An 8878-nucleotide genomic window follows, 5' to 3' on the forward strand; every position below is an offset into this window, starting at 1 on the left:
GTCACGCACTGGCCTTTATCTCTGTGCTTCATGTTAATGCACCATGACTGTTGCCTTTGCTGAAAGGAGTAACAAGGGTACTTTTGGTGAAAATTGTTTCACGGGTATGTCTAAACAGCGACATTGTGTGTGTGCTTTTTAGTCCCGTCAGCACACTAAGGGTGTATAACAAACACGGACAAAGCAGGAGTTTGCCCTGCTTTTGCAGGATTATTATTTTAAATTATCTTCCAGCACCATCTCTGGCAGTTGCCCACAGTGGAAATCAAGCCTACAGCCCTAGCGGTCTTAACAATATTAAACCATTAAAGTACCCCCAGCTTGGCTTGAGAAGTGCAACAGAAGGAGACTAAACAGGCCAGCAACATGCTGATCCATGCCATTGTCTCCCCCACTGTGCTGTGGATTTGATTTGGCTGCGACCATCTTTATTTCCCCTGGGCTGCACGGCTATCACAAAGAGGCGAGGAGGTGAGCCATCGTGCTGAATGGAAATGCTTTCACAGATGTGCAGTATGTGAGGGACTAGCCCCTGGGACCAATACTGGCTAATGGCTATCTGATTGACTGGGCAAAGAGAGGAAGAGAGGCGAGGATGTGAAGATGGGGGAGTGCAGGAAGGTGACGAGCTTGTCTGTCTGTTTGTCCCCTCAACAATTTGAGTATAAAACCATGTGGAGCATGTTTATGCATGCTTATCAGTCTGCTGTGTGTGTTTTTCTATGTGTGCTCTATGTCCCCCCATGCCTTTCAGCCTGTGGCCCTAATGAAGGCTGCTTACAGTATAATGAGAGATGTGGTCAGATAATGGAGGAGGTAATTACTCCAGCATGCAGCAGTTGCTGGTTAAGAATTGCATTATTGATCAGTTGGATTCAGCAGCATGACAGGCCTGGGAGGGAGAAAAAAAAAATCAACTTCTAAAATAAACAGCTTGTCTGTCTGGCATCCAATCAAAGCTGAGGCACACAGGTGAACAGAGTGTGTGAATGACGCACACAACACATTCCAGCTGAGCGACTTCTCTCCACAGGGGACAGCTGCAGTTATGTGAATGTGTTGTAATCCAAACGGCTCCACTGAGCAGGGAAATGCTAGGACTGAAACTAAGCCTAAGCCTAAGGGAAAGTTCATCCCTTTTAGAGGTATTCAATCGTAATTCAAAGAAGCTGAGTTTGAGAAAATTTGCTGAGGCTCAAGACTGGAGCCTCAAAATGTATAACAAGCTTTCTGATTCAGCTCCTCATAGTCTGAAGAACTGTGTAGTTGAATCAGTGTTTATATTCAGTTAACAACTGGCATCAAGTTCAGTTCAATTTGCTTAATATGACCAGCCACTCAGTCTAGTGAGGAAGGCCAGGCCACCAAGACACCTATGACTACTCTGAAGGAGTTAGAAGCTCCAGCAGCTGAGATGGGAGACTCTGCATACAACAGCTGTTTCCCTGGTTCTTCACCAGTCAAAGCTTCTGGAGTGGCAAAGAAAAAGCCACTGTTGAGAAAACTCATATTAAATCTCCATTTTGCCAAAAGGCATGTAGGAAACTCCATGGTCAAATAGAAGAAAGTTCTTTGGTCCACTGAGACCAAAATGGTGCTTTTTGGCCATCAGACTTGATGGTATCTTTGGCAGACACCAAACACTGTACACCATCCTTGCTGTGAAGCAGCATGCTGTGGGGATGCTTCTTAGCAGCCAGCCCTGAAAGGTAAAGGTAGAGAGTAAAATGAATGTGGCAATATACAGGAAAGTCCTGGAGGACAATCTTTTTCAGTCTGCAAGCTAACTATGGCTTGGGAGAAGAGTTATTTTCCAGCAAGACAATGACATGACATGACAAATGGCGCTGGTTATGGCGACAGGCAGCAGCAGTATGTGTGAGCAGCAGAGTGTGTGTGAGCTTTTTTAGATTGCTTGTATGGTACTGCTGGCTGTGAAGCAAATTGCCCCTTGGGGATAATAAAGATATCCTTGATCCTTGATCCTCGATGAAGCCTGCAGTGAAAGCTACACTGGAGTGGTTTAAAGACAACAAGGTGAATGTTCTGGAGTGGCCAAGTCAAAGTCTAGATCTCAAGCCAATAGAGAATTTTTAGGCTGGACTTGAAAAGGGCTGCTCTCGCCTTGCAACTTGACCAAGCTTGAGCAGTTTTGCAAAGAAGAATGGAGTAAAATTGCAGCATCCAGATGTGCAAGCCTGACTGAGACCTATCCACACAGACTCAGTGCTGTGATTACAGCCAAAGGTGCATCTACTAAATACTGACATGAAGGGGGTGAATCTTTAATGCAGTCACTTATTTCACATTACATACAATATGTCTAATTGGCATTAGTGATATCCAGAGGAGTCCAGGTGCGAGCCAAGGTGGATCTGTGGATGACTCCTCTATGGTTCCAGGAGTATTGGCCAGGCAAAGAATAAAAGGCAGCAGGAATCAACTTTCTGAAAAGTTGGACGCTATCATCCTTGTGGTGGCAGAAGAGGAATTTGTTCTTTCTGTGAAGAAAAATAGAAGGAGAGAAACTCTTGGTCATAACCATTTTGTTGCTGTGTGCCAATAATCCTCAAGGTGGGGACAGGAGAACAAAAGAAAACACACCTGAAACAACACAGGGGTGCTCTGTGAAAATGCTAGAGCTTTAGTGGTCTATGTTATATTGTAATGTAGGTTGAGTCATTGTTACTTTGTTACTTTACACAACACAGAGCTGTCTGAAATGACCTGAAGGTAGCTGTTCTCAGACATGGGCTCTGGCTATGCAGCACCTTTCATCATTGGGCCTCTGAGGAACTGTAAGAGACTTTGAAGCAACGGCCTCAGTGGGACTCTAGGGTACTGTAGATGACATGAAGGGGCTTGGTAGTACCTGAAGTTCACTCACAGAAGCTGCACTCTGTTTTGTAGAGATTCAAGGCTGGTGTTTAAAACAATTCTTTTAAATGGTTATTTTTTCAGTGTGTTTTCTATTGTGTTTGAGCATTTCTTTTAGACTTTCCTGCAATAGCAGAAATGGAGCAGCATGCAAAGAAAAGCCATCACAATCCATTTCAATTCAGGGTATACCTCTAATGCAAATACACGTCTAAATTCCCTCTGATTTAGACCTATAACTCCAGGTTATACCCTAAAGTTGACCAGACGCTACACGATTTTAAGCCAGACTGTAGGCCAGATTTGCTTCCTTGATGCATCGAGGGCTTGTCCAAATCATCAAGCATGTGGTGTCCACATGATTATTTTACTGCTTTTTACAGCCTCCCCATAACAAACATGTTTAATATTTATGATTCCGGATTGGATTGCCTCCTATGGCGAAAGAGAGTGAGCAGACTGGGTAGTGTCACCAACCACATGCTATGTAGACACGTCTCACAACTGCACGCATTTACACCTTCCTCTCAGCAAGGATTTCAGCCGTAGTCTTGTCTTTGTTTATTAAATTATTTTACACATGTCTGGTTGGCTGGCCGAAGGTTTCAGTCATACTCCATGTTTGTTTTTCTTCTGAGGTCAAGTTTGATCACATAGGTTTCTGCGACAGCTTGTGTGTGTGGAACTTGTTAGTACAGACATCAAGTGTCCGGTCTCATGGTCTTGGTTTGATAAAGCCAACAAAAAAATAAACCTAATGACTTCTGTTGAGCTTAAGAGAATTAAAGGCTAACCAGGCTTCAATGTCTCTCAGACACTCGAGGAGAGGGCCCAAGGGGTTGGAAGCTCTGATTTTGAGGGGTAAATACAGCTGAGTGTCATCAGCATAAAAATGAAAAGAAATGTCATATTTTTTAGAAATGGAGCCTTGGGGCAGCGAATACAATGAAAAATGAATCGAGTCAAGTATGACCTAGATGAGCAATATAAGACACCGATCTTATTAAATGCAGTCAACATTCAGTTTTTCAGGTAAAGCTGGCATCCATAGAGAGTGAACAGCAACATCATCAGCTAGTAAACCTCAGTCATACACTGCAGGTTAGTGAAGGTGCTCATAGCAGAGTTGGTGACAGCCATAGATAAATGTCAGTCCACTAGCATTAGTTAGCTTGCATGCTATGTGCTTCTAGCTTAGAGGGTTCTCAGTGAGAAGAGTGTAGTCAGTTGATAGTAGAGGTGCTGCTCTGAGTGAGCTCATACGGCTGGTCTTAATATCTCTTCTGTGTAAAGGCACACCGCACCTGTGAGAACTGTGTCTGCCCTGAGACTGCTCTCATCTTTCACTTAACATTGACATTGCAGTCTTCAAATCTGTAGTAGCTTGTACATTTGAATACAGGTGATTGTAAATCGGACAACAGGCTTTCACACTGTACCTCTTGATCCCAAAGCTTCAATAAGAGTGGATGGATTTCATTCCTCTGGTGACTAGATTTATCCACTGCAGTCCTGGAAATTCCTGCCCTCCTGTCTCTTTCTGAAGTTTTGTCATCTCTTTCTGTCAAAAAAAAAAAAGCTGCTTCAGTAAAAGACATCTGAAGAATTCCTTGTCACCACCGCTGTCTGAGGAAATTTCTGTCAGCTGTCAGTGAAGAGTTCAAAAACCAGTATTACAGAGGTATGAATTAAAACGTTCACTCCAAGTTAGGCTTAACTCTTCTTAATGAACTTACATAGTTAATAAAGTTCAACTTTAGTTCATACTGAATGGTGATATCATAACATTTACAAAAAGAGCACATTTGTAAGCACTGGCAAATACATTATTTAAATGGTAAAAGAAATCTTCACAATAAAACTTTTGCAAAAATAAATTATTCATTGCTGTAATTGTCTTTATCACATAATGGCTTTCATTTCAATGTTAAACCCTTCATTATGTGCTTGGCTGCATTGGAAAGGACAAGGAAAAGGTGACAGGATGCTGCCAAATCTAAAATCTCTTAAATGCATTGATGACTAAGACCTTATTTTAGAGCACACTGTGTCTCCTCTCTAGAAGTGTGATGCCATAACAGCCACCAGGATTTGCTCCTTTAGATGCCCCTGCTATCTCCTCAGTGTAAGTCATGTCAGGCTTTTATCTTTATCTCAGGCATGTTTTTAGCAACATGAACTTAAGCAGAGTGTCAGCTCCTTTTACTTTAAAAGCCAGATATGATTGCAGACCCATGTGTTGTAAAGTGTGTTTGAGTGCTTTCTTTTTGTAAGGCCAGACCAAGGTTATAACAGTTTCGGATTTTTCATTAGTTTTTATTTCTATTTCGTTTTCACTTTGTGTTCGATTTTAGTTTAGTTTTAATCAGTTTTGACCGCTGGTTTGTTAGTTTAGTTTAGTTTTTATTTTGAGAAAATGCTTTGTTTTGGTTTAGATATTTTAGTTTTAGTGTTAGTTTTAGTTTTTTTACGGATAGATGTCGAGGCTCAGAGGGCATCATACATTTTTAAAAACATGTTAAAACAGGCTACTCTTCACTTATCATTTTATTTTCTCAATAATGATGTTCGAATACAAATCCAGACAAAAAACTACCACTGTGTGAAGTCTTAACCAATCAGATCAGGCAATTTTACACTCCCCAGACTTGTGTGTAGGTGCCAGTCAGTATGGTTGTGTCAAAGACTAAAACTAAGGATATTTTGTTTTCATTTTTATTTTACTTTAGTTAGTTTTGTAAGCGCACTATACAGTTTTAGTTAGTTTTCGGGTTTTTTTTTTTGTAAAGCTTAGTTTTTATTTAGTTTCAGTTAACTAAAATGATTTTTGAACTTTAGTTTTAGATATTTAGTTAGTTTGAGTTAACTACAATGACCTTGGACCACACTCTGGCCAGCTCACGTTATTCCTCTCCTCACAGAACCCACACAGACAAAGGCATCCATAAGGGCGGAAAAAAAGGGGAGCTTTCTGGGGACAGGCCAAGCTGGGATGCCCATCGAGGTCAAGAAATTCATGGTTCACTATAAAGTTAATCTATGATGAACATATTTCCATGTCAACCTGTTATACTGAACCAAATAAAGGACTCAAATGCAAGACTCAGAGATGAGAGGCAAAATTCCAAGTCCATTTAATCAGGTCGGTACACAAAAAAATCCAGCAGAACAGGCAAATGTATCCAAATCAGCAGGCTAAATACTAAGTTGGAAAAAACAAAAACTGGGTCAAGATCTAACTGGAAAACATGAGGAAATGTGAGTAAGCTTACACAGAGGAAAAGACAAACTGGTGGGGAAGGAAAGGACCGGGAAAGACTAAATACTCTGGGGGAAGGGAGACAATTACACACAGGTGAAACACATGAGGCAATCACAGACGCGGGAGTCAGGAAGGAATGGGCAGGAAGTGGCAATCTGAAAAGAGACACAAGGTAAATATCACAAAATAAAACAGGAAGCACGAGACAAGAAACAGGAGGATGACTGATTTACAAAATAAAGACACTGAATAAAACCTGTAGCCATGACAAAACCTGAATAATAACCACTCTTATCAAAGAAACAATATAATTGTATTTATTTATGCTGTAGTGAAATAGAGCTCTTTTTTGTTTAAATTAAAACCCATTTATTTAAATAGATTTACATTTTTTTCTGGCAATGTGGAAGGAACTAAACGCCTTTAAAGAAAAAACAAATAACTGCAAAAAGAGACAAAAAAGTGATGATTGGCAAAAAATTGATTAAAAGTGGAATAAAATGACAAAAAAACATGTTTACAAAAAAGTGGTTACAAAGTGGCAAAAATGGATCAAAAAAGGCAAATATGACAAATTTGAATATAACTGTGATTAACCACTTTTTTTGGAAAGATGAGTTTAATTTCCCTACATTCTGGCCTGATTAATGCCAGAGCTGTTGACTCAACAGATCACTTAAACAGAGCCTGTCTGACAAGGTGAAGTGAGCTACAAGATCTCAAAAAGAAACACATTATGCTAAAGAAATTCCATAACAGATGAGAAGCAAATTCACTGATCTCTATCAGTATGGAGAAGGTCACAAAGCCATTTCCAAGGCTAAGGGACTCTAGACAACCACAGCGAAAGTTATTATCCACAAATAGAGAAAACTTGGAACAGGGGTGAACCTTCCTAGAACCTACCAAAGTTTCTCCAAGATCCCCTTGATGACTTATCTAGGAGGTCATAAAAGAGCAGAACATCTAAAGACCTGCAGGCCTCACTTGACCCAGTTAAGGTCAGTGTTCATGCTTCAAAAACCAGACAGAGACTGGGCAAAAATGTCATGCATGGGAGAGCTCCAAGGCCAAAGTCACAACTGCACCAAAAAGAGCACAGAGGCTCATCTCACATTTGCAGGAAGACATATTGATGATCCCCAAACATTTGGGGAAATGTTCTGTGGACTGATGAGACAAAAATTCAACTACCTGTTAATCTGACTTAATACTAATAGCATTTCCTAAAAACAACATGGTCTGGGAGAAAGAGAAAGAGAAAGGGAGCTATAGCCAGGGCAGAAAAACAGATTAAATAAGAAGTTTTAATCAAATAAAAGAGGACACAGACTATATTGGCTATTTTGTTGCATCCTTACCTTCTTTCAGAGTGTCCCAAACTTTGTGATGACATTCATGTTGTTTTCAGCTTTAATACACCACAACCTGTTATTCTGGTGGTTCAGATTCAGATTCAGATTCAGGTGCACAGACATTTGAAATCTGCTCTTGTAGAAATAGAAAACACACAAATTTCCATCAACATGATGGAAAAACAGCAGGAATAGGCAAAGCAGAATGATAACCTTTACTGATTTTCAATATAAAAATATACCCCACTTGCCAATTATCCCTGCCCCCTCAGTCACTTCCTCTTTGCAGTTGGTCTGCCATTCTCTGACTCACCTTTTTTCCTCCAGCCATCTCTGAAATTGTCCTTGTTGCACCTCCAAGTGCAGACACAGGTATATGTTCAGGCGAGGTTATAACAAGCACAGTACAGAAGCATACATTGCAGATGTTGCTGATGTATTGTTAATGATAAAAAGGACTGTGAGGATGAGGAGCAGACACATGGACATCAACATATGGAGCTTTTTGGGGATCATCAGCCCGGGCATTAATCCTCTCTCTTACTAAGTTGTTAATTATGACTGTGCCAAATATTTTAATTGTAAGGAAGAAAAGAAAAAGTCTCAAATTATTTTATGGCCCTGAAGTAGTGACACGTTCAGGCAACAAAGCTCACAGAGACATGGCAGCATAAATGGATTAAAAGCCTTTGTCTGTAGTCTGGACACGTGGTGTCAGAAAACAGTTTTGTATGGTCTGTTTCCACCAAGCAGTCTGGGTTGGTTCAGTACAGTTTGGCACGTCAAATTCTGATTCTGCTTGTCTTTTCACAACTGATGATATCCATTGTATGAGATATATTTCACATTCATCTAGGAAACTTTCCATGCAAAGCATATGCGAAGGGCAGGACTTTAAAAACAAACACTGGAATTTGATAGATTCATTGTGGGCCAATCAGAGCAACAAAGCAAAATGAGGTAGAAGGCATGTGCAACTCCGGTAAGTGATGTAAGCTTGGCAGGCTTGCACTGTCGTAGTTTAAGATTGGTGAATCCTGTTGGTGCATCAAATTCATGCCGAGGTCGGTCAGGAGAAGTACAAAAGCATCTTAACCCATCAAGAAAAGCTTTCAGTGTAGTTCTCTGCTCCTCTTTCAATACAGAAATCCTGTCCAGAAATGTCACTAAAGCTAAATCTGATCTAATAGCTTCACTGGTGGCAGTCATTGCTACTGACTTGCAATACAACTAAACCCTCGGATCTGTAATCCGAAAAAACGTCATGCTCTTGGACCTTGCACACTGAGTCCATTGCTTTTTTATATTCCTTCACTGCGAAAACTCATAGAATGTGGCAAATTGTTTCGTATTGCAAGCCTGGGGCTCTGTCACTCCTTTAAAA

The 8878-nt window shown here is 40.6% G+C and overlaps 1 long non-coding RNA gene across 1 annotated transcript; it reads right to left on the reverse strand.

Annotated features, from left to right (window-relative positions):
- Nucleotides 1-2334: 2334 nt before the first annotated feature.
- LOC121507862 lies at nucleotides 2335-6196 on the reverse strand. Its single transcript, XR_005991766.1, has 3 exons — nucleotides 6150-6196; nucleotides 4317-4438; nucleotides 2335-2501 (listed from the first exon to the last, which is right to left on the reverse strand). It is a non-coding gene; the product is annotated as an uncharacterized LOC121507862 (long non-coding RNA).
- Nucleotides 6197-8878: the final 2682 nt, after the last annotated feature.

Source organism: Cheilinus undulatus, linkage group 4 (assembly GCF_018320785.1).
Source record: "Cheilinus undulatus linkage group 4, ASM1832078v1, whole genome shotgun sequence".
Taxonomy (NCBI): Eukaryota; Metazoa; Chordata; class Actinopteri; order Labriformes; family Labridae; genus Cheilinus; species Cheilinus undulatus.